Source organism: Peromyscus californicus, unplaced genomic scaffold (assembly GCF_007827085.1).
Source record: "Peromyscus californicus insignis strain IS unplaced genomic scaffold, ASM782708v3 Scaffold_8__1_contigs__length_139910024, whole genome shotgun sequence".
NCBI classification, from domain to species: domain Eukaryota; kingdom Metazoa; phylum Chordata; class Mammalia; order Rodentia; family Cricetidae; genus Peromyscus; species Peromyscus californicus.
This window is the reverse complement of record NW_026294606.1, coordinates 2,713,935-2,739,875: the sequence shown is the minus strand read 5'-3', so window position 1 is coordinate 2,739,875 and position 25,941 is coordinate 2,713,935. Positions and strand designations below refer to the sequence as shown.

General features: G+C 37.5%; 1 long non-coding RNA gene across 1 annotated transcript in view; it reads left to right on the top strand.

Annotated features, from left to right (window-relative positions):
- LOC128103513 (uncharacterized) overlaps positions 1 to 25,941 on the top strand; it is a 64,570-nt gene that overhangs the window by 16,589 nt on the left and 22,040 nt on the right. Inside the window, exon 2 of the long non-coding RNA XR_008215704.1 lies at positions 19,894 to 19,949. This is a non-coding gene — a long non-coding RNA (uncharacterized LOC128103513). The remainder of the gene's footprint in view (positions 1 to 19,893; positions 19,950 to 25,941) is intronic.

The window sequence follows — 25,941 nt, the reverse complement described above, 5'->3', positions numbered from 1 at the left end:
TGTTATGGTTCTATTCAGGAAGTTGTCTCCTGTGTCAATGCATTCAAGGCTATTTCCCACTTTCTCTTCTATCAGGTTCTGTGTAACTGAATTTATGTTGAGGTCTTTAATGAACTTGGACTTGAGTTTTGTGCAGGGTGATAGATATGAATCTATTTGCATTCTTCTACATGCAAACATCCAGTTATGCCAGCACTGTTTATTAAGAATATTTTCCTTCTTCCATTGTGTAATTTTGGCTAGTTGGTAAAAATCAGGTGTACACAGGTTTGTGGATTTATGTTTGGATCTTTGGTTGGATTAAATTGATGTCCTTGCCTGTTTTTATGCCAATACCATGTGTTTTTTATTACTATAGCTTTGTAGTAGAGCTTAAGATTAGAGATTGTGATTCCTCTGGCAGTTCTTCCATTATATAGGATTGTTTTAGCTGTTCTGAGTTTTTTTGTTTTTCCATATTAAATTGAGTATTATTTTTTCAAGGTATGTGAAGAATTGTGTTGGAATTTTGATGGAGATTGCATTGAATCTGTAGATTGCCTTTGGTAAGATGGCCATTTTTACTGCATTAATTCTACCTATCCATGAGCACAGGAGATCTTTCCATCCTCTGATATCTTCTCAAATTTCATTCTTCAAAGATTTGAAGTTCTTTGTCATACAGGTCTTTTACTTGCTTGTTTAAAATTATCCCAAGATATTTCACATTGCTTGTGCCTATTGTGAAGGGCATTATTTCCCTAATACCTTTCTCAACCCTTTTATCATTTGTATATAAGAGAGCTATTGATTTATTTTTAGTTTATCTTGTATCCATGCACTTTGCTAAATGTGTTTATCAGCTGTAGGAGTTCACTGTTAAAATTTGGGGGGTTGCTTAGATATACTATCATGTCATTTGCAAATAGCAATACTTGGACTTCTTTTCCAATTTTTCCCCTTGATCTCCTTTTGTTGTCTTATTGGTCTAGTAAGAACTTTGATTACTGTTGAGTATATATGGAGAGAGTGGACAACCTTGTTCCTGATGTTAGTGGAATTCTTCTGAGTATCTCTTCATTTATTTTGATGTTGACAATCAGCTTGCTGTATGTTGCTTTCCTTATGTTTAGATATGTTCCTTGTATTCCTAATCTCTCCAAGACTTTTATAATGAAGTGGTGTTGGATTTTGTCAAAGGCTTTTTCAGCATCTAATGAGATGATCATGTGATTTTTTTTTTTAGTTTGTTTATATGGTGGATTACATTGGCAGATTTTCATATGTTGAACCATCCCTGCATCTCTGGGATGAAGCCAACTTGATCATGGTGAATGATTATTCCAACCATCTTGATTATGGTGGATAATCTTTTTGATGTGTTCTTGAATTCAGTTTTCCAGTATTATATTGAGTATTTCTTCATCAATGTTCATGAGAGAAAATAATCTGTAATTCTCTTTCTTTGTTGAGTCTTTGAGTGTTTTGTGTATCAGGGTATCTGTGATGACCTCATAAAAAGAATTTTGCAGTGTTCCTCCTGTTTCTATTTTGTGGCATGGTTTGAGGAGTACTGGTATGAGCTCTGTTTTGAATGGTAGAACTCTGCACTGAAACCATCTGACCCTGGGATTTTGGGCTTGGAAGACTGCTTCTATTTCTTTAGAAGTTGTAGATCTATTTAAATTGTTTATCTGATCTTGATTTAATTTTGATATGTGGAATCTATCAAGAAATTTGTCGATTTCTTTTAGATTTCCCAATTTATGGAGTATAGGTTTTTTGAAGTATGACCTAATGATTCTCTGGATTTCCCTAGTGTCTCTTTTTATGTCCCCCTTTTCATTTCTGAGTTTGGTAATTTTGATATTTTCTCTGCCTTTTAGTTAGTTTCGATAGGAGTTTGTCTATCTTATTGATTTTCTCAAAAAAAAAGCAACGCTTTGTTTCATTGATTCTTTGTATTTTTCTCTTTATATTTTATTGATTTCCACCCTCAGTTTGATTATTTCCTGCCATCTACTCTTCTTGGCTATGTTTGATTCTTTTTGTTCTAGAGCTTTCAGATGTGCTGTTAAGTCACTAGTATGATATTTCTCCGAATTCTTTATGCAGATACTTAGTACTATGGACTTTCCTCTTAGCATTGCTTTCATAAGTGGCTCATAAGTCTGGGTATGCAGTGCATTCATTTTGATTGAATTCTAGAAAGTCTATAATTTTTTTCTTTCTTTTTTACTTAACCCAGTGGTAATTCAGTATGGAGTGTTCAGTTTTCATGAGTTTGTAGGATTTCTGTTTTTTTTGTTGTTGTTGTTGAAATCCAATTTTAATCTGTGGTGGTCTGATAGGACACAAGAGGTATTTTAATTATTTATATCTGTTGAGATTTGCTTCTTGGCCAAATATATGGTCAGTTTGGGAGAAGGTTCAATGAGTGCTAAGAAAAGGTTTTTTGCTTTTGTTTCTGTTTTTTTCTTTTCTTTTATTTTTTGTGTGTGTTTGAGTGAAATGTTCTGTAGCTATCTGTTAGGTCTATTTGAGTCATAATGTCTGTTAGTTAAATTATTTCTCTGTTTAGTTTCTGTTTGAAAGAATTGTCCATTGGTGAGAGTAGGGTATTGAAGTCTTCCACTATTATTGTGTGCGGTTTGATGTGTGATTCAAGCTTTAGGAATATTTCTCTTAAAAATATGAGTACCCTTGTATTTTGGGCATAGATGTTCAGAATTGAGATGTCATCCTGGTAGATGTTTCCATTAATGAGTATGAAATGTCCTTCTCCATATCTTTTGAATAATTTTGGTTTGTAATCTATTTTGTTAGATATTAGAATAGCTATACCTGCTTACTTCTTATGTTTTTGCTTGGAAAGTCTTTTTTCATCCCATTACTCTGAAGTAATGTCTGTCTTTGATGTTGATGTGAGTTTCTTGTATGCATCAGAAAGATGGATTATGATTTTTTTAATCCATTCTGTTAGCCTGTGTCTTTTTATTGGTGAAATGAATCCATTGATATGGAAAGGTATTTTTGACCACTAATTGTTCCTGTTATTATGGTGGTGGTGGTGATGTTAGAGTGTGTGTGTGTGTGTGTGTGTGTGTGTGTGTGTGTGTGTGTGTATGTGTGTGTGTGTGTGTGCTTATTTTCTTTAGATTTTGTTCATGTGAGATTATCTTTTGCCTGTGTTTTCATGGTTGTAGTTAACTTCCTGGAGCTGAAGTTTTTTTCTGGTACCTTCTGTTCTGTAGGACTGAGCTTGTGGATAGATATTGTTTAAATTTGACTTTGTCATGTAATATCTTGTTTTCTCCATCTATGGTGATCCACAGTTTTGCTGCATATAGTTGTCTGGGTTGGCATCTGTGGAATCTTAGTCTGCAAGGTATCAATCAGTCCATTGATTTTTAGGGTCTCAACTGAGAAGTCAAGTGTGATTCTAATAGGTCTGCTGTTATATGTTATTTAGCCTTTTTCCCTTGCCATTTTTTATCTTTTTCTTTGTTCTGTACAATTAATGTTTTGATTATTATATGGTGTGGGTTTTTTCTTATAATCCAATCTATTTTGTATTCTTAACTTTCTTGTGCTTTTATAGGCATGTCCTTGTTTAGTTTGGGAAAATGTTCTTCATTATTAAAATTATTTTTCAGGGTTTTTCTGCTAAGAATCCTCTCCCTCTTCTACTCCTATTATTCTTACCTTTGGTCTTTTAATAGTTTTCCAGATTTCCTGGATGTTTTGTGTTGAATTTTTTTAGATTTAATATTTTCCTTGATTGATGAATCTATTTCTTTCATTGTGTCTTCAATGCCTGAAATTCTCTCCTCTATCTCTTGTATTCTGTGCATTGATATTTATAGCTATAGTTTCTGTTCATTTATCAAGATTTTCAATTTCCAGTATTTCCTTCATTTGTGTTTTCTTTATTGCTTGTATTTCCATTTTCAGATCTTGAACCATTTCTTTAAAGTATTTTTTTTCATTTCCTTTTGAAGGACCTCTATCATCTTCATAAAGCCATTTTAAGGCCATTTCCTTGTGTTTCAGCTACATTAACTGTTCATGTCTTGCCATCATTGGGTAACTGGGTTCTAGTGGTGCCATATTGCCCTTTCTGTTATTGATTGTGTTCTTACACTGGCATTTAGTCATCTGGATTTGGGATGATTTGGGGTCTGTGTGTTGATTCCTGTGTTTATCTTTGTTGGATGAGTATTTTGTTCTTTGTTTTTTCTTTCCTCTCTGGTCTTCTGGTCTAAATAGCCAAGGGTTCTCATGACTAGCAAGACTTCAGGTCCAATTTTGGCGGTCTGGGGTCTGTAGCTAGAGTTTTCCTGCCTGGCCCATAGTCAGGACAAATCTCTGTCACCCACCAGTGCCACAGCCACTCAGACCCAACCAAGTAAACACAGAGACTTGTATTGATTATAAACTGTATGGCTGTAGCAAGCTTCTTGCTAACTGTTCTTATATCTTAAAGACCTTTCAGAGGGTCTTGACTGGTCAAACCTGATGTATCTTAATCTGGAACAAATCCATAGCCTCTGGCTTTCTGTGGAAACAAAAGCAGAGCCTCCTTTCCAAAGCAACATATCCTTACATCTAAATTTTGAAGTCAAGGTACCTTTAAAATATCCATATTTGTTTAACTCAACAGTTTTTACAATCAAATGTTTTTCTGCAGTTAAAAATCCCAAAGACAACACAATCCAGAGTCTCTGTGTAATATCCATCTTTTCATGGCTTATTTTTTATACTACCTTTACTGTCTCTTTAAAGACTTTATTTTAAAAAACTATGTATTTCTTTATATAACTGTATATATATTTCTTTTTCTCTCTCTTCCAAGCCTACATACATTTTTACACACATTATAAAGCATTTAAAGTCTTGTTTCATCTGAATCTGTCTTATTGTGTAACTATTGCTTTAAACTTCAGCATTTGTAAGACCTAAATGGCCACTGTGGCTGGTGGCTCCACCCACCTCAGCTTCCCAACATGGCAGTGGTACGTTTACCACCAGCTCTCGGTCTGGAGCTATGTGTACCATCAACTATCAGAAACAGTTCTATCAAGGCAGGACATAGCCCAGAAACCTTTTTTTTTTTTAACTAGCAAAGGCTAAATCCACCACACAGCAGAGTAAAGTGCCGCTTGTAGACTCCACATTCCCGCCATACTTCAGGTCAAATGCACACACCACGAACCCGCCATAGTAGCTCAAACAAGCAGGCTGCCACTAACTTGAGAGAGACAACTAGGAAGCTGTTTTTAACCTCTGTTTTAGAATCTTTTTTCTCAGGTTTTAGGTGGAAACTCTTGCCAACACGTTGGGCACCATTTGTAGTTAGAGTTTTCCTGCCTGGCCCATAGTCAGGACAAATCTCTGTCACCTGCCAGTCCCGAAGCCACTCAGACCCAACCAAGTAAACACAGAGACTTATATTGCTTACAAACTGTATGGCTGTACCAGGCTTCTTGCTAACTGTTCTTATATCTTAAATTAACCCATTTCTATAAATGTATACCTTGCCACGTGGCTCATGGCTTACCAGCATCTTCACATGCTGTTTGTCATCGTGGCAGCTGGCAGTGTCTCTCTGACTCAGCCTTCCACTTCCCAGAATTCTTCTCCTCCTTGTCCCGCCTATACTTCCTCCTGCCTGGCTACTGGCCAATCAGTGTTTTATTTATTAACCAATCAGAGCAACACATTTGACATACAGAGCATCCCACAGCAGGGGTCCATAGATCCTGCCTGGTTTCCTATAAAGTCAAAATCTTGTTCTGAAGTTATAGACCAGGATATGGAGTCCAGGGAAAGGACAACATGTTGTTCAAATTTTAAAGGTCTTATCATTAAAAAACCTAGAGCCAAATATTGGTATAAATGGTGAAAGATCAGAGAGACAAAAGAACAAGCCACTGCCATGTATTACCTCTAGAATTCTTCAGCCTGAAAAGGCTTCAGTTCCTGTCTCTTCATGCCTTATATATCTTTCTCCACCAGCCAAATCACTTCCTTCTTAGTGCTGAGATTAAAGGCATGTGACTCCCTAAGCAAAGGTATAAGGTCTCAAGTGCTGGGATTAAAGATGTGTGCTACCACTGCCTGGCTCTTTCCCTCTCCTAGACTGAGACAATCTCATGTAGTTCAGGGTGGCTTTGAACTCACAGAGATACAAATGGATCTCTGCCTTCTGAGTGCTAGGATTGAAGATGTATGACACCACTGCATAGCCTCTATGTTTAATCTAGTGACTTGTTCTGTGTAGCTGGAGTTTTCCTGCCTGGCCCACAGTCAGGACAAATCTCTCTCACCTGCCAGTCCCACAGCCACTCAGACCCAACCAAGTAAACACAGAGACTTATATTGCTTACAAACTGTATGGCTGTACCAGGCTTCCTGCTAACTCTTCTTACAGCTTAAATTAATCCATTTTTATAATTCTATACCTTGCCACGTGGCTTGTGGCTTACCAGCATCTTCACAAGCTGTTTGTCTTTGTGGCGGCTGGCAGTGTCTCTCTGACTCAGCCTTCCACTTCCCAAATTTATTCTCCTCCTTGTCCCGCCTATACTTCCTGCCTAGCCAATGGTCAATCAGTGTTTTATTTATTGACCAATCAGCAACACATTTGCCATACAGAACATCCCACAGCAGTTCTGTCCCCTGACCTTCAGGTAAATTTTATTAGGGTACACAATATATCACCACATTTTCCCTTTTTTGTTTAAAATAATAAAAGAAAGTTATACCTAATATAAGAAAAACTATATAAAATAAGTACAATAGCTATATACAATTTATATAGTCAAGAATTACATTAACAATGTCCAGTCCATTAACATTTGACAGACTCAGAGAAAATATTCCATTATTTATCCTATTTTTGTGAATCCAAAGTGTTGTACCAAATTAACATTCTATCCTAATATGTATTACCAATCCCAAACTATCTTTTGATGTCTTTTAAATTCATACATGCTACACCTTTTTAGTGAGATTCTGTTCTGAACTTGTTAACAAGGAAAATTATAACTATAACTATCTAATCTTCAACTCCCTCAGAAACCCAAGAAAGAAATATTAACTGAATAAGCAGGAAGTGCAAATCAGTGATTTCCAAAAAATGTGACCAATGACAGAAATAGCTGGCTGCCTGGACAGTGACCCAAGTTTCCTGTGCAATGTTGGGGCATTCATCTTCAGCCTACAGGCCTAGCATGTCTGACAGCCTTATCTGTGAAGCAGAATTTTTTGAAGGGCTGTCCTACTTTGTCTTGGCAAAGTTTGACAGTCCTTTCTTTTGTGTCCTGCTTGTCTATTTTGGACAACATACTCTCAGCAGTCAAGGCAAGGACATTTTCTTGCCCAGTGGCTAACTTTTGGCACAAAGAAAGTAAACTCCATAAGGTGTTTCTTCAGTGTCCATCATCTTCTATAAAGTAGATTGGTTGCTGCCAGGAGCATACATGTCTCATTGTCATGGAAAAAGAATCTATATTATTAAAACATCTTAAATGCCATTTTCTACAGATCTCAGATGTATGTGAAGACTATCTAAAATATTTCTGTTTGACCTTGAAAACATACCTAACATGACTACAAGTTCCATTGTAATAGGTGACTACTAACTTGCATATTTTTATATCCTAATTAATTGGTAATAATAACTTTCAAAGACTATCAATTTTCATTACATAGTTAAATGAGTTATAGGTACAATACCTTGAACAAGTTTAGAAAAATAATGTGGTGATATTTTATTTGTGCACACCAATAAAGCTTATCTGGAGATCAGAGGAAAAAGCCAGCCACTATATTAAATACAGAGGTCAGGCAGTAGTAGCACATGCTTTTAATCCTAGCATTTGGGAGGTAGAGATCCATCTGGTTCTAGACCACACTGGGAACAGAGCTAGGCATGGAAGCACATGCCTTTAATCCTACCACTAGTTAGCCATAGAGGTCTGTAGGTCTGTACAGACAGATAGGAAGTGATAGAGCTGGGCAGAAGGAGGAAATGATGTAGCTGGGTGGAGAGAAGTAAGATGGCAGGGCGCAGAATGGTATATAGGCATGAGTATACAGGAAGTAGCTCTCTCTGGAGGCTGAGGAGTTGGTAAGGTGAGGTTGACTGTGGCTTGTTTTATTCCTCTGATTTCTTAGTTTTCACCCCAATATCTGGTTCCAGGTATTTTATTAATACGACCATTTAGCAATTCATCTTACATGTACAGTATTTTCTAACATAAATAATCCTAAATTTGTATCAATATACAAAATTTGTATATAATATACAAAAATCCAATCCAATGTAAAATATTTAAAACTAGTAGTTGTTTTTATAAAAGTAGATTCAATAATCTACCTTATATCTTGTATCTATATCCTCCCTTTTTCCTTTTCAGAGTAGATTGAATTATCTACCCTTTTATCCTATCATTTTTATATCTTTTTTTCAGATTCAGTAATCTTCCTCTTATCTATATCCTCTTTTTTTTCTTTATCTTTTTTTCAAACAAGAACTCTGAATTTAATCTCCTTTGTTTAGCTTTTTTCCTGACCATTCTCAATTAACAACTTGTAACAAACCATACTAAACAATGACAATGATCCATAACCCATTGAAAGGCAAAAAAACACCCACCTCACCTCTTGGGAATGTGGGTGTCGTGTTCTTAAAACTACTTCCTGATGTCTAGAGGGAGTGAAGTCATCTTTAGGGGATCCTGAAAAAAAAATTGGGTTAATTGTCATGTCGTGACTGGAGTAGTCTGTGGGGCTATATCATCTCAACTAGCCATTTCAATATTGTCCTGAGCTGTTTGTAGTCCAAAGCCAATCTCTAGGTGATGTTTCTCAGCTTAATGGCATTATTATAGTCCTGATGGATTCATCTTTATGGGATCACATCATCTTTTCAAAGGTCGCTATTAAGCATGGTCATGGTTCACTGCAGATAATCTTTCCATCGGACATTTTTTTGGTTTGATATGTCCTTTTTCTTCAGATGTCTCATTTGTCCAGGTTTCTTCAGATTCCTTAGCCTACGTTCTCCTGAAAAACAAAAACTAAACCCTTCCCCAACCCTAACTTTGGGGAGATTCCTTTTTGGCACATTGTATCTTTTATTAATCGTATAAGTTAAATTAAAATGAATAGTCACACTGATTGATGAACTATCACCTCTTCTAATTAAGAAGTTGCTCTTGATCAAATAGAACCTTTATCAATTTTGATGGTATCCATGGCTTTTCCTCTCCTGTGGAAACAAAAGCAAAACCTCATCCCCAACATAATCATGGTTTCAATTCTGAAGTCAGCATGTCTTTAAAGTATACAGGCTCATTTAATTCTGTAGTTTTTTTTTTTTTTTTTTTTATCCAATGTCTCTCCACAGCTATTGTTCATTTCTCACTGGCACTGAGAAAATTCAAAGTTAACAAAGCATTATTTAATCTATTTCTGGGTTTTTTGTTACCCCTTTCTGTTTATTTAGCATAAACTTTAGAGTTCAATTTGATCTTTCTATGACTGCTTGGCCTGAAGGATTGTGTGTTATACTGTAATATGGTTTATATTATAATAAGCAAAAAACTGTTTCATTTTACTAGAGACATATGCTGGAGCATTGTCAGTCTTAATTTGTATGGGTATTCCTATTATGGTCATAAATTCTAGAAAATATGTGATTACAGAATCAGCCTTTTCAGAACTCAGAGCAGTTTCCCATTGAAATCATGAACAGTTATCAATGGAGTGGTACATATTTCAATTTTTGAAATTCTACAAAATGAAACACATCCATCTGCTAGATTTCATTCCTCTGAATACCCTTTGGGTTACATCTTGCTGGTAGTGGGATTTGATTGTATAAAGAACAAGTATGACATTTCCTTATAATTTCTTTGGTTTGTTTTCAGGTTACAGAAAAATCCTTTTAAAACCCTTATTATTAACATGATTTTTTTATGAAATTCTGTGGCCTCTAGCATATTTCCTATCAATAGTTGATCAATCTCATTGTGCTAGAATTCTTGGCAGACCTGTATAGAATTTAACATGAGTTATATATAATAGATAATTCCTATTCCTGATTATATCTTGTAACTGAATAAATAACTAAGTTAATTCTGACTCATCAGGGATAAATTCAACAGTTTCGATGTGTAAGACCACACTTTCTGCATAATGAGAGTCAGTAACTATGTTGAAAGTTACAAAAAAATCCATTAATACCATCAGAATGGTATACAATTCCTATTTTGAACAGAATTGTATAGAGTTTTAACCACTTTACTTAGATTTTCTGATTTGTAACCTTCCTTTCCTTTTTGGTTTGTGTAAGCATAAAATGTAGGGGCTCCAGATACTGGTGTTTTGTAGTAGAATATTATTATAAGGTATGTTACTTTTGCTTATATTGCATTTGTTTATCTTTGTGAAGCTGTGCTCTATACCTGTGTAAAACACCTGATTGTTTAATAAAGAACTGGCCAATAGCAAGGCAGGAGAAAGGGTAGGTGAGACTGGCAGGCAGAGAGTATATATAGAAGGGGAAAACTGGAGGATATAGAGAGCTAGGAGCCAGAGAAGGAGGATTTCAGCGGCCCTGCCACCCAGCTACACAACAAGCCACTGAGGAGTAAAAGTAAGATTTACAGACATAAGAGAATGGGAAAATACTAGAGGTAAAAGATAGATGGGATAAGTTAAGTTAAGGAAACCTGGCAAGAAACTAAGCCAAACTAAGGCAAGGCATTGTAATTCTTTGGAAGCTGGGAGGCAGCCCCCAAGAGAGCCAAAAAAACAAATAACAATGTTTCCCATACAATTCGAGGCAGGATCTAGTTAGTTCTCTTTATAAGTTGAATTCTATTGCTTTGGGGATATTTGTCGTTAATCTCTCCAAAAAAATTACTGCAAGCTCTTTGCCAAGGTTCACTTTCTGCCCATAATATGTCAATTTCATCATTCTTTAAATGTATTACAATTTCTGCTGGGTCTATTCCTACTAATTGAAAAGTCTCAGTTTTCCTTTTAAAATCAGGTCAGAGATCATTTCCACATAAGTTTTTAATTTTTTACTCTGTTTATTTGGTAGAAATATCCATTCCAATATAATATCTTCCCTCTGCATTAACATTAGAAGAATGCTTAGAGGGTAAAATAACCAAATGCAATCAAGCTTTGGATCCAAACAATCCACATGAGCATCTTGTATTTTCTTTTCCACCAAAGCCAATTCTCTCTCAGCTTCAGCTGATGATTCTCTTTAAGTCCTTGTCACCCTGTAAGGTTTTTGAACAAATTACTCAGTTCCTCATTCTTTACCCCAATAGTGATTCAAAGATTTGGAAATGTCTCTTAATAATCTTTGAAAGTCATTAGGAGTCCTAATCAATCTCTCCTAATTTGCAGCTTTCGTGGTATAATTTTTTGTAGACCTATTTTATATCCAAAATAATTAATAGAATCTCCTCTTTGTAACTTTTCAGGAGCAATTTGTAATCCCCAACAAAGCAAAATTTTCTTCTTCAAACATTCTTTCTACATTTGTATCTACATTTGAATCATCTAGTAAAATATTGTCCATGTAATGGTAAACTATAGATTGAGGAAATTGTTTATGTATTGCTTCCAATGGCTGTCATACAAAATATTGGCACAAGTTTGGGATATTTAACATTCTCTGTGGGAGTACCTTTCATTGATATCTCTTCACAGGCTGAGAATTATTATAAGTAGGCACTGTGAAGGCAAATTTTTTCTTGTCTTTATCTTGTAAGGGTGTTGAGAAGAGATAGTCTTTTAAATGGGTAACTATAAGAGGCCATCCTTTAGGTAACAGGGTAGGCAAAGGAATTCCAGATTGTATAAAGCCCATTGACTGAATACCTCATTAACAGCTCTTAGACCTGATACCATTCTCCACCTACTAGATTTCTTTTTAATACCAAATACAGAATTCCAAGGGTTGATTCTTCAATAGACTGAGCATTTAACTGCTCTTGTACCAGCTATTCTAAGGCCTGTAGTTTCTATGTTGTTAAAGGCTGTTGATGAACCCATACAGGCTTCTCTGATAACCATTTTAAAGGTAGGACTATTGGTGTCTGAAAGATTAGTAGCTGTTGTGCCCCATTCTTGTACAATCTGGATGGCTGGTGGCTGATCTTTATACCTTCTGATATTTTCTCCAGAAACATGTGTTAGTTTATAGTTTGTTTCTGAGATTGGAGGAATGTTAATCTGGGTATTCCATTGCTGTAACAAATTATGTCCCCATAAATTACTAGCTATATTAGCCACATATGGCTTTAATTTTCCTCTCTGTCCTTCTGGCCCTATACATTCGACCAATCTCACACTCTGTTTAACTTGGGATAATGTTCCAATCCCTAAAAGTTGAATATTTATGTCCTGAAGAGGCCAATTTGGATGCCAAGATTCTGGTGCAATTATTGTTATGTCCACACCATTGTCTACAAGACCTTCAATGAAAATGTCATTTATTCATATGTTTAGGTTTGGTCTTTGTTCATTCATAGAAGGTTGGCAAAAATTTTGTTTTATGGTTTCTCCTGAATTTTTTGTTCTCTCTTCTATAACTGTTCTACTACCTTGAGCAGTATGGTTTTTTTTTTTTTTTTTTTTTTTACAATAGGCATTTGGTTATTTAATTGCTCTGAGAAGGAGTTTCTTCCATGGTGACAGGAAAGGACTGAACTGAATTTGACATGGGGGCCTATAAGAGGCCTCTCAGGGAGTTTCCTGATGACAAAAGAGAAGGATTACTTTGTTTGTCCCTTGTTGATCTACATTTGTCAGTCCAATGTCTGTCTTTGCCACATCTTCTGTATAATACAGAAGGAAGGAGCATTCTGTTGGGATCATTCTTAGCAAAAACATTGTTTCTAGGAATTCCCTGTTTACAGTTCCTTTTTGGGTGACCTTGTTTACCATAATTGAAACATTTGACATTACTATTTTTCTTCAATATTCTGGAATTCACCTCTCTTATCCAAGCATCATCATGATCATGAGATTCAATAATTATTGTATCTTGGATCCATTCCTCCAAGAGTGCTGATCTTGCCTTTAGTGGACTAATTACCCTTTTGTATTGTGCATTAACATTTTAAAAAGCCAGAGATTCAACTATTATCTGTCTAGCTTCTGAATTTTGTATCATTCTATTTACTGCTGAAGTCAATCTTTGTAAGAAATCAGTGAAGGTTTCTTTTGGCCCTGTATAACTTTAGTAAATGATTCAGTTTTCTTTTCTACTTTTTCAATTCTATCCCAAGCATTCAAGGCTACCATGCAGCATAAAGCTAGGGTGTGGTCATAATATAAAGATTGTCTACATATATCAGCATAATTATGTTCTTCAAGAAGTTGATTTTCCATACTGCTGGCCCTACTTCATCGTTTGATGGTCTTAGCCTCATCTTTCCACCAGATCCTCCATTGTAAATGGGGACCAGCCTCTAAGACTGCTGTAACCAAATCTCTCTGTTCTTGAAGGATTATTCTATTATAAGTTGACTATGAGTTTAACATCTGCTTCATGAAAGATGAGTTGATGCCATAAGAGACTATTGTTTCTTTGAATCTCCTCAAATCTAACATTTACACAGGAGTCTGATAAGCTCTTACACAGTCTTGGGATCTATCATTTGGCATTTTCTGTAAGGTTATTGGATAAATTTAGGTTGGCTGTTTGAAAGCCTTAGGTTGTTTCTCTGTAACCTTATAATACAATGTTGAGATTGGCTCTCTTTTAAATTCTTTTCTCTGGGTCTGAATATCTCTATGATCTGTTTTAACAAGTTTTTCTAAGACTTGTGTCTTGGCACTCATATCAACCAACTTGACACTCATATAAACCAACTTTTTTAGGGATAATATAAGAATGATCAATCCAATAATGTTTATACTTGGCATTATGTCAATCCCATCTAAATTAATTTCCTCTCATTTAATTATTCCATTTTCATGCCATCAATTGTATTATCAAAGAGAGACATAACTCCTTCCGTTGTAAAAATGCTTTACTTTTTTTTTTTTTTTTTTTTTTTTGGTGTTCGAGACAGGGTTTCTCTGTGTAGCTTTGCACCTTTCCTGGAACTCACTTGGTAGCCCAGGCTGGCCTCGAACTCACAGAGATCCGCCGGCCTCTGCCTCCCGAGTGCTGGGATTAAAGGCGTGCGCCACCACCGCCCGGCTGCTTTTCATTTTTAATGTGGGGGGAAACTGTCTTTTAATTAATTCCTCCCTTTAAGAAATTCCAATTGACTCACCAAATCTGCTGACAGTAATGATTTAGATGATGGTGGGGCAGCAGCCTGAGAAGGGACTCAGAGAAAGTCAAAGAGAAGAAACTAGAGAGTCATCTGTCTGCCCAAGGGAATGCATTGAAAGCACCCAACTCCTGTGGTTTTTGGAGCCCCCAAACATATGGAGTTTGCTGCATAGAAGCTGCAACAAAAACTTAGCCAGTTGGGTAGGGACTCTCACCCAAGATGAAGTGGAGATTCTGGTCTTGTGTAGCTCTGGCCTGAGCTTTTAGTTTTTTTCATGAACTTGTGCCCCAGTAGCTGGGCACCAGATGTTCAAATTTCTAAAGGTCTTTATAGCTAGAGTTTTCCTGCCTGGCCCACAGTCAGGACAAATCTCTGTCACCTGCCAGTCCCACAGCTGTGTTTACCCAAACAAGTAAACAGAGAGACTTATATTGCTTACAAACTGTATGGCCTATGCAGGCTTCTTGCTAACTGTTCTTATATCTTAAATTAATCCATTTTTATAAATTTATACCTTGTCATGTGGATCGTGGCTTACCGGCATCTTCCCATGCTGCTTGTCATGGTGCGGCTGGCAGTGTCTCTCTCCACCTTTCACTTCCCAGAATTTTCCTCTCTCCTTATCCCACCTATACTTCCTGCCTGGCCACTGGCCAATCAGTGTTTTATTTATTAACATATTTGCCATACAGAACATCTCACAGCAGGTCTTATTATAAAAAACCTGGAGGCAGATATTGGTATAAATGCTGAAAGATTAGAGAGACAAGGGAACAAGCCACTGCCACATCTTATCTCTAGAATTCCTCAGCCTAAAAATGCTTCAGTTTCTATCTCCTCATGCCTTATATACCTTTCTTCACCCAGCCATATCACTTTGTTCTTAGTACTGTGATTAAAGGCATGTGACTTTACAAGCAAATGCATGGGGTTAAAGTTGTGTGCCACCACTGCATGGTTCTGTTCCTCTCCTAGACTGAGTCAATCTCATGTAGTCTAGGGTGCCTTTAAACTTACAGAGGTCCAGAAGGATCTCTGCCTCCTGAGTTCCTGGCCTATGTTTAATCCAGTGGCTTGTTTTGTCCTCTGATCTTCAGCTAAATTTTATTAGGGTGCACAATATGTCACCACAGCCACAGTCTGGGGATGTTGGGCTGTCCTGAAGGGGTTTAGTGGGTAGTGGGTGGTGTCTGCTTTCTTGGAGCTGTGACTTCTTATGGTTTGTCAAAAAGTTAATGAAGACAGGGTCAGGGATGAGGTTGATTAATCTATAGCTCATCTTCCATTTCTAAAGATTGTAGGTATGATGTGCATTAAAGTTATTTTCCACATTATAAATTATCTGGCAGCACTTTCTATCAACAACCACTACTGTAAACATCTTCATGTGTAAAGTTAGGCATATAAGGCAGTTTATAATCTACACAATGATTCATTCCTATGAGTTCATGGTCAGTAACAATGTTATACTTCAGAACAGATAGGAAAACACATTTCTGAAATGTATTCTGCACCTACTGAATCATACCCTGGGGAAATTTTATCCAGATATTAAAGTTTTCTCAAGGCCCTACATCAGTTCTGACCTGCTCTGGAGTTTGAGAACTGTTATGGAATTTAATAGAATTTAATAGAAGGAGCATTTGTAAAATCCTCAGAACCGGACTTGGCAACTCACTGTTATTCTTCTAAAATTCCCCTCTAGGAAATAAAAGAACAACACCACAGGAATAATTTTCATCAGTGCTTTGATATCTATGGCTGCCAGAACCTAAGAAAGAGGGATGACTTCCAACTCGAGCAATATATATATTTATATATATATATTCTTTCTATTTTCTATGGATCAGAATAAGACTCCAAGATTGATTTTCTCCAAGCATGATTTTTAAAACATACAAATTTATAGAATAAGAACAGATTATGGAAAAGGATAAAAGAGCATTGTGGAGAATAAAAATTAGTTGTCTTTAGAATTGATGGTAATATTGTAAAACTGGACGCATAAATGGAAGTATACATAATCTTTCAAACATACTATAAAATGTTAAATTATTCTCTTTGAGATGAAAACTATTATCTCATTAATATCACAGTAAAATATTATGATGCTTCCTACATAAAAAATAAAATGGTAAAATGCCCATTTTATGTCTTGAGTGTTCACTTGATTTAATAATTTAAAATTATTCATACTGTGGTATATATCAACACCTCATTTTGTGACTTAAAATTCTCAGTGTATGAGTACACATTTCACTTACATATTCTTCAATCAGTGTTAATTTGTCACAGTTTTAGGCTACTATGATTCATTGTTCTAGAATATTTGTTTACTTGAATTTTCTTTAATATGTATTTTCATTTATACAGGCTGTCTACAGAGCAGGATAGGTCACATGAACAATTCTTTGAGGAGCAACCACAGTGGTTTCCAGCATTTCGATTGTAGTCTACATTCTCACAGAATGAGTGAAAATTCATTCAGAACAAGTCTGGCACTATCATCTATTTGTCATCTATCTATCTATGCATCTATCATCTATCATCTATCTATGTATATATCTATCTTCGATAATCTATCATCTATCTCTCATCATCCATCCATCTATCTATCTATCTCTATCATCTATCATTGATCTATTATGTAGTCACATAAATTATCTCATCTTACATTTTCTTTCCATATATCCTTCCACTCTGCTTATCTTCCTCTCTTCCTTCCTTCATTCCTTTCTCACTATCTTCCCTTTTATGTTTGTCTTTCTCCCTGTCTTTCCCTATCTTTCAATCATGTCAAGCATGTTGTAGTTGCAATAGACCCACATTCATGGTGCCGATCTTGCAGGCCTTGAAATGTACTGAAACAGCATGCATAGATCTCTCTATCCTGAGATTACATTTCTACTGGATATTCTGAGATTTCCTCTAATGCTAGGCAAAAGTGAAAATATTATGGTAATTTGCTTCTCATTGTCTTATAATTGACAAAGTAGTGGATGTTGATGAATGAAGTTCTTTTTTCAAAACTAATTATTTGATACCTCAAACTTCAGAATATTCTTGAAATTCCAATTTATATGCTTTCTACATTAATTTTCTTGTCTGTATTTTTAAATGAGGTAATGCAACAATGAAAACTCAATGGAAGCAATATTTTTCAGTATTCCTTCTATTCTTTACTTAGTACATTGTTTTTGGTATATATAACACCAACATTATTGCTTTAAGACTATGGTGATCTCATGAAAATGGTGGATTCTCATCAGAGACAACAGGAGATGTTGAGCTGTAGAAGCTGTTGGGACTCTGCAGCCCTAGGCCACCCTGTCAATATCAGACTTTATAAGGTCTTCTCATTAAATTGCATGTTTACATTAACACATTGATTTCAGGACCATCCTAGTACAAACTTGAGGAAGATACCTAAGGTCTATATACTTCAAACTACACAAATGATCCCTGAAAGTGCAATCATAATGTCTAAGATAGTCTGAGTTATCACATCATAAAGTTGCTCCTACCACAACTACAATACTCACTTGTTAAAACCTTAATTTCAACACATAAAAATCATTCTAATGTTAGACAAATCTCAACACATTTAACAATCCCCTTGCCCATACTGATGAAGGCCTCAGGATGTATGCTATTCCCTCCCAAACAATATTATAGTTCATATTATTGCCCATGTGTCTTATGATAAAAAAACATTGTGATGGCATAATTTCTAGAAATTTAACTTCTTATAGAAAAAGAGATGGTCTCAAGTCCATGCCTACATATAGTGATTAAAATTTTTCATTCCTTGAAAATTTGAAGCATATCTCACTTCTTAAGTACCATGTGGCCTGATCTGTTATTTCAATATTTGCTTGGGTTGTTTCTAAATACAAAATTATTATCCTAACAAATTTAAAGTGACATTATTTGATGGGAACTATTCCTTGTTATCCCACTCTGTTCCTGATCCAGCTGGGACCTCCCACTCACTTAAACTCACTTTCCCCCAACTCTTGCCCTCCATTACTCCCCCTCACCCTCAGTTTGCTCATGTAGATCTCATCCATTTCTCTGTCACTGGATGATCCCTGTGTTTTTCTTAGGGTCCTCTTTATTAGGTAGCCTCCCTGGAGTTGTGAGTTAGAGTCTGGTTATCCTCTCCTTTACATCTAGTATCCACTTATGAGTGAGTACATAACTTGTTTGTCTTTCTGAGTCTGGGTTACCTCACTCAGGATGGTATTTTCTAGTTTCATCCATTTGCCTGCAAACCTCATGCTGTCATTGTTTTTCTCTGCTGAGTAACACTCCATTGTGTATATGTACCACATTTCCTTTATTCATTCTTCAGTTGAAGGGCATCTAGGTTGTTTCCAGGTTCTGACTATTACAAATAATGCTGATATGAACATAGTTGAGCATGTGTCCTTGTGGTATGATTGAGCATTCCTTGGGTATATGCCCAAGAGTGGTATAGCTAGGGCTTGAGGGAGGTTGATTCCCAATTTTTAAGAAAGCACCATATTGATTTCCAAAGTGGTTGTACAAGTTTGCTTTTCCACCAACAGTGTAGGAGTATTCCCCTTGCTCCACATCATCTCCAACATAAGCTGTCTTCAGTGTTTTTGAACTTAGTCATTCTGACAGATGTAAGATGGTATCTCAGAGTCATTTTGATTTGCATTTCCCTAATGATTAAGGATGTTGAACAATTCCTTAAATGTCTTTCAGCCATTTGAGCTTCTTCTATTGAGAATTCTCTGTTTAGCTCTATAGCCCATTTTTATAATGGACTGTTGGGCATTTTGATGTCTAATTTCTTGAGTTCTTTATATATTCTGGATATCAGCCCTCTGTCAGATGTGGGGTTGGTGAAGATCTTTTCCTGTTCTGTAGGCTGTTGTTTTGTCTTATTGAACATGTCCTTTGCCCTACAAAAGCTGCTCAGCTTCAAGAGGTCCCATTTATTAATTGTTTCTCTCAATGTTTGTGCTACTGAAGTTATATTTAGGAAGTGATCTCTGATACCAGTGCATTCAAGACTACTTCGTATTTCCTCTTCTATCAGGTTCAGAATAATTGGATTTATGTTGAGGTCTTTGATCCACTTGGACTTAAGTTTTGTGCATGGTGACAGATATGGATCTATTTGCAGTCTTCTACATGTTGACATCCAGTTATTTGGCTCCTTTGTCAAAAATCATATGTTCATAGATGTGAGGATTAATATCAGGGTCTTCAGTTCGGTTCCATTGGTCCACATGTCGGTTTTTATGCCGGTACCAAGCTGATTTTATTACTGTGGCTCTATAGTAGAGCTTGAAGTCAGGGATTGTGATGCCTACAGAGGTTGTATTATTGTACAGGATTCTTTTGGCTATCCTGGGTTTTTTTATTTTTCCATATGAAGTTCAGTTTTGTTCTTCCCAGGTCTGTGAAGAATTGTGTTGGGATTTTGATGGGGATTGCATTGAATCTGTAGATTGCTTTTGGTAAGATTGCCATTTTTACTATGTTAATCCTACCTATCCCTGAGCATGGGAGATCTTTCCATTTTCTAACATCTTCTTCAATTTCTTTCTTCAAGGGGAGGTCCCAGCTGGATGAGGAACAGAGTAGGAGAACAAGGAAAGAGATACCATGGTAAGTGAAGACCCCAATGGGAATAGGAAGAAGCAGAGTGCTAGAGAGGTCCCCACAAATCCACAAAGTTACCTCCACTATAGACTACTGGCAATGGTCAAGAGATTGCCTGAGCTGACCTACTCTGGTGATTAGATGGTCGAACACCCTAACTGTCGTGATAGAACTCTCATCCAGTAACTGATAGAAGCAGATGCAGAGATCCACAGCCAAGCCCCAGGTGGAGCTGCAGGAGTCCAATCAGTGAGAGAGAGGAGGGATTATATGAGCAAGAGATATCAAGACCATGATTGGAAAAGCACAGGGACAAATAGCCAAACTAGTGGAAACACATGAACTGCGAACCAATAGCTGAGGAACCCCCCATGGAGCTGGACCAGGCCCTCTGGATAAGTGAGACAGTTGATTAGCTTGAACTCTTTAGGAGGCCCCCCGGCAGTGGGACCAGGACCTGTCCTTGGTGCATGGGCTGGCTATTTGGAACCTAGGGCCTATGCTGAGACACTTTGCTCAGCCTTGGTGCAGGGAGGAGGGGACTGGACTGGCCTCAACTGAATCTACCAGGCTGGGCTGACTCCTGAAGGGAGACCTTGCCTTGGAGATGGTGGAAATAGGAGGAGGATTGTGGTGAAGGCTGGGGGTAGGAGGAAGGAGGACAGGTTAATCCGTGGCTGATAGGCAAAATTAAATTAATTATAAAATAAAAGTTTTTAATAAAAATAAAATAAAATGACACTCTTCTCTACCCATAAAAAAGTAATTGGGGGAGACTTAGAGGCCGGCCTCCAGCTCCCATCTTGCCCCAGACTTCCCTTTTGGAACACTGGTGAGTGCCCTTCCTTGCCCGGGACCCCATCCCTGGGCACCAGCCACTCCAGGGAAGACCTGCCCAACTTGGCCCCAGGTTCTGGCCACCGGGCAGGTTCCCTGCTAGCCCCACTGGGAAGGATCCCCTTCTCCAAGACCCCTGGCAGACCCTGCAGTCTCCACGCCCTGCCCCCACGCCCATCCGCCTGAGCCCCAAGCCTCTTCCTGAGACTTAGAGGCCGGCCCCCAGCTCCCATCTTGCTCCGGACTTCCCTTTTGGAACACTGGTCTGTCTGAACCAAGTGTGCGGATAAGGCCAAGAACGAATCACAAGGAGATGGGCAGACGTCAAGGCAGAAACATATACAACAAAATGAATAGCAATACAGCATCACCAGGCCCTAGCCCTCCTCCAACACCTAGACCTGAACATCAGAAATTGGAAGAAGCAGAAGAAAACAGCCTTATGAATGACATCATGAAGAAGCTAGAGGCTTGCGTAGAGGAAAAGACAAAAAAATGTGAAGAACGCTGTAAACAACTAGAGGAAAGGGCAAACAAATTAGAAGAAATCAATAAAGTCCTGGAAGAAAACAATAAAGTACTGAGAGAAAATCAAGAAAAATCAATGAAACAAATGAAGGAAACAGTCCAAGACCTGAAAAGGGAAATAGAAAAAATGAAGAAGACACAAACAGAGGGAATGCTGGAAATAGAAAATCTGAGAAAACGATTGGGAACTTCAGATGCAAGTATAATCAACAGAATGCAAGAGATGGAAGAGAGGATCTCTAGCGTTGAAGATACAGTAGAAGAAATACATTCATCAGTCAAAGAAAACACTAAAGCCAACAAAGTCATGAACCAAAATGTCCAAGAAATTTGGGACACCATGAAAAGACCAAACCTAAGAATAATAGGGGTCGAAGAAGGAGAAGAATACCAACTCAAGGGCACAGAAAATATATTCAACAAGATCATAGAAGACAACTTTCCCAACTTAAAGAAGGAAATGCCTATGAAGATACAAGAAGCTTATAGAACACCAAACAGACTAGACCCCCCAAAAAAGTCCCCTCGCCACATAATAGTTAAACAACTAAATGTACAGAATAAAGAAAGAATATTAAGAGCAGCAAAGGAAAAAGGCCAAGTGACATATAAAGGCAAACCCATCAGAATAACACCCGATTTCTCAATGGAGACTTTGAAAGCCAGAAGAACCTGGACAGATGTAATGCAGACACTAAGAGACCATGGATGTCAGCCTAGACTAATATACCCAGCAAAACTTTCAATCACCATAGATGGAGTGAACAAGACATTCCATGACAAAGCCAGATTTAAACAATACTTATCCACAAACCCAGCCCTACAGAAAGCACTAGAAGGAAAATTCCAACCTAAGGAAGTCAGATACACCCTCGAAAACACAGGTAACAGATAAAGCCACAGCAGTAAACCCCAACGTATAGAAGTACACACACATCACCACCAAAAAATAACAGGAATAAACAATCACTGGTCATTAATTTCCCTCAATATCAATGGACTTAATTCACCTATAAAAAGACATAGGCTTACAGAATGGATACGAAAGCAGGACCCATCTTTCTGCTGCATACAAGAAACACATCTCAAATTCAAAGATAGACACTACCTAAAAATAAAAGGCTGGGAAAAGACTTTCCAATCAAACGGTCTTGAGAAACAAGCGGGTGTAGCCATCCTGATATCCAGCAAAATAGACTTCAAACTAAAATCAATCAAAAGAGATCAAGAAGGGCATTACATACTCATCACAGGAAAGATCCACCAAGATGAAGTCTCAATTCTGAATATTTATGCCCCAAACACAAGGGCACCCACGTATGTAAAAGAAACATTACTAAAGCTTAAATCACATATAAAACCCCACACATTAATAGTGGGAGACCTCAACACCCCACTTTCACCACTGGACAGATCTCCCAAATTGAAACTTAACAGAGAAATAAAGGACTTAACTGATGTCATGACTCAAATGGACTTAATCGATATCTACAGAACATTCCATCCTAACAAAAAAGAATATACCTTCTTCTCAGCACCCCATGGAACCTTCTCTAAAATTGACCACATACTTGGCCACAAAACAAATCTAAACAGATACAAAACAATTGAAATAATCTCCTGTGTTCTATCAGACCACCATGGTCTAAAGTTGAATTTCAACAACAACAAAAACTACAGAAAACCTACAATCTCATGGAAACTGAATAATACCCAACTGAATCACCAATGGGTTAAGGAAGAAATAAAGAAAGAAATTAAAGACTTCCTAGAGATCAATGAAAATGAAGACACCACATATCCAAATTTATGGGACACTATGAAAGCAGTACTAAGAGGGAAATTCATAGCACTAAATGCCCACATAAATAAATTGGAGAAATCTCACACTAGAGACTTAACAGCATACCTGAAAGCTCTAGAACAAGAAGAAGCACAGTCTCCCAGGAAAAATAGACGCCAGGAAATTATCAAAGTGAGAGCTGAAATCAATAAAATAGGAACAAAGAGAACAATACAAAAAATTAATGAAACAAAGAGTTGGTTCTTTGAGAAAATCAACAAGATAGACAAGCCCTTATCCAAACTAACCAAAAGACAGAGAGAGAGCATCCAAATCAACAAAATCAGAAATGAAAAGGGGGACCAACAACAGACATTGAGGAAATCCAGAGAATCATCAGGTCATACTTCAAAAACCTCTATTCGACAAAACTGGAAAACCTAAAAGAAATGGATAACTTTCTGGATAGGTACCACATACCTAAGTTAAATCAAGACCAGATAAAATATTTAAATAGTTCAATAACCCCTAACGAAATAGAAACAGTCATTAAAAGTCTCCCAACCAAAAAAAGCCCAGGACCAGATGGTTTCAGCTCAGAATTCTACCAGATCTTCAAAGAAGAGTTAATACCAATACTCTCTAAATTGTTCCACACAATAGAAACAGAAGGAACATTACCAAACTCCTTCTACGAGGCTACAATTACCCTAATTCCTAAACCAAACAAGGATACAACAAAGAAAGAGAACTACAGACCGATCTCCCTCATGAACATTGATGCAAAAATACTCAATAAAATACTGGCAAACAGACTCCAAGAACACATCAAAACAATTATCCACCATGATCAAGTAGGATTCATTCCAGGGATGCAAGGGTGGTTCAACATACGAAAGTCCGTCAATGTAATACACCATATAAACAAACTCAAAGAAAAAAACCATATGATCATCTCACTGGATGCAGAAAAGGCATTTGACAAAATCCAACACCCGTTCATGATAAAGGTTTTAGAGCGATCAGGAATACAGGGAACATACCTAAACATAATAAAGGCAATTTACAGCAAGCCAACAGCCAACATCAAATTAAATGGAGAGAAACTCAAAGCAATTCCACTAAAATCAGGAACGAGGCAAGGCTGTCCGCTCTCCCCATACTTATTCAATATAGTACTTGAAGTTCTAGCCAGAGCAATAAGACAACATAAGGAGATTAAGGGGGTACAAATTGGAAAGGAAGAAGTCAAGCTTTCCCTATTTGCAGATGACATGATAGTATACTTGAGTGACCCCAAAGATTCCACCAAGGAACTGATACAGCTTATAAACACCTTCAGCAACATAGCAGGATACAAGATCAACTCAAAAAAATCAGTAGCCCTCCTATATACAATGGACAAAGAAGCGGAGAAGGAAATCAGAGATACATCACCCTTTACTATAGCCACAAATGACATAAAATACCTTGGGGTAACACTAACCAAGCAAGTGAAGGACCTATATGACAAGAACTTTAAGTCCCTGAAAAAAGAAATTGAAGAAGATGTCAGAAAATGGAAAGATCTCCCATGCTCATGGATAGGCAGGACTAACATAGTAAAAATGGCAATCTTACCAAAAGCAATCTACAGATTCAATGCAATCCCCATCAAAATACCAACACAATTCTTCACAGACCTGGAAAGAATAATACTCAACTTCATATGGAAAAACAAAAAACCCAGGATAGCCAAAAGAATCCTGTACAATAACACAACTTCTGGAGGCATCACGATCCCTGACTTCAAGCTCTACTATAGAGCTACAGTAATAAAAACAGCTTGGTACTGGCATAAAAACTGACATGTGGACCAATGGAATCAAATTGAAGACCCTGATATTAATCCGCACACCTATGATCATATAATTTTTGACAAAGAAGCCAAAAGTGCACAATGGAAAAAAGAAAGCATCTGCAACAAATGGTGCTGGCAAAACTGGATATCAACATGTAGAAGGCTGCAAATAGATCCATATCTATCACCGTGCACAAAACTTAAGTCCAAGTGGATCAAGGACCTCAACATAAATCCAGCTACTCTGAACCTGCTAGAAGAGAAAGTAGGAAGTAGTCTTGAACGCATTGGCATAGGAGACCACTTCCTAAATAGAACACCATCAGCACAGACACTGAGAGAAACAATCAATCAGTGGGACCTCTTGAAACTGAGAAGCTTTTGTAGAGCAAAGGATATGGTCAACAAGGCAAAACGACAGCCTACAGAATGGGAAAAGATCTTCACCAACCCCACATCTGACAGAGGACTGATATCCAGAATATATAAGGAACTCAAGAAATTAGACATCAAAATGCCCAACAGTCCAATTAAGAAATGGGCTATACAGATCAAGCCAATCAACTGTCTCATCCATTCAGAGGGCCTGATCCAGTGGGGACCCCTCAGCCATTGGTTCATAGTTCATGTGTTTCCATTCATTTGGCTATTTGTCCCTGTGCTTTATCCAACCTTGGTCTCAACAATTCTCGCTCATATTAACCCTCCTCATTCTCGCTAATTGGACTCCCAGAGATCCACCCGGGGCCTAGTCATGGATCTCTGCATCCAGATCCCTCAGGCAGTGGGACCAGATCTTGTGCTCATTGCATGAGTTGGCTGTTTGAAACCTGGGGCCTATGCAGGATTGTTTGGCTCGGCCTGGGAGGAGGGGACTAGACCTACCTGGACTGAGTCTACCAGGTTGACCTCAGTCTGTGGGGAAGGCTTTGCCCTGGAGGAGATGGGAATGGGGGGGGGGGGGGGTTGGGGGGAAGGTGAGGGGGACGGGAGGGGGGAGAACAAGGGAA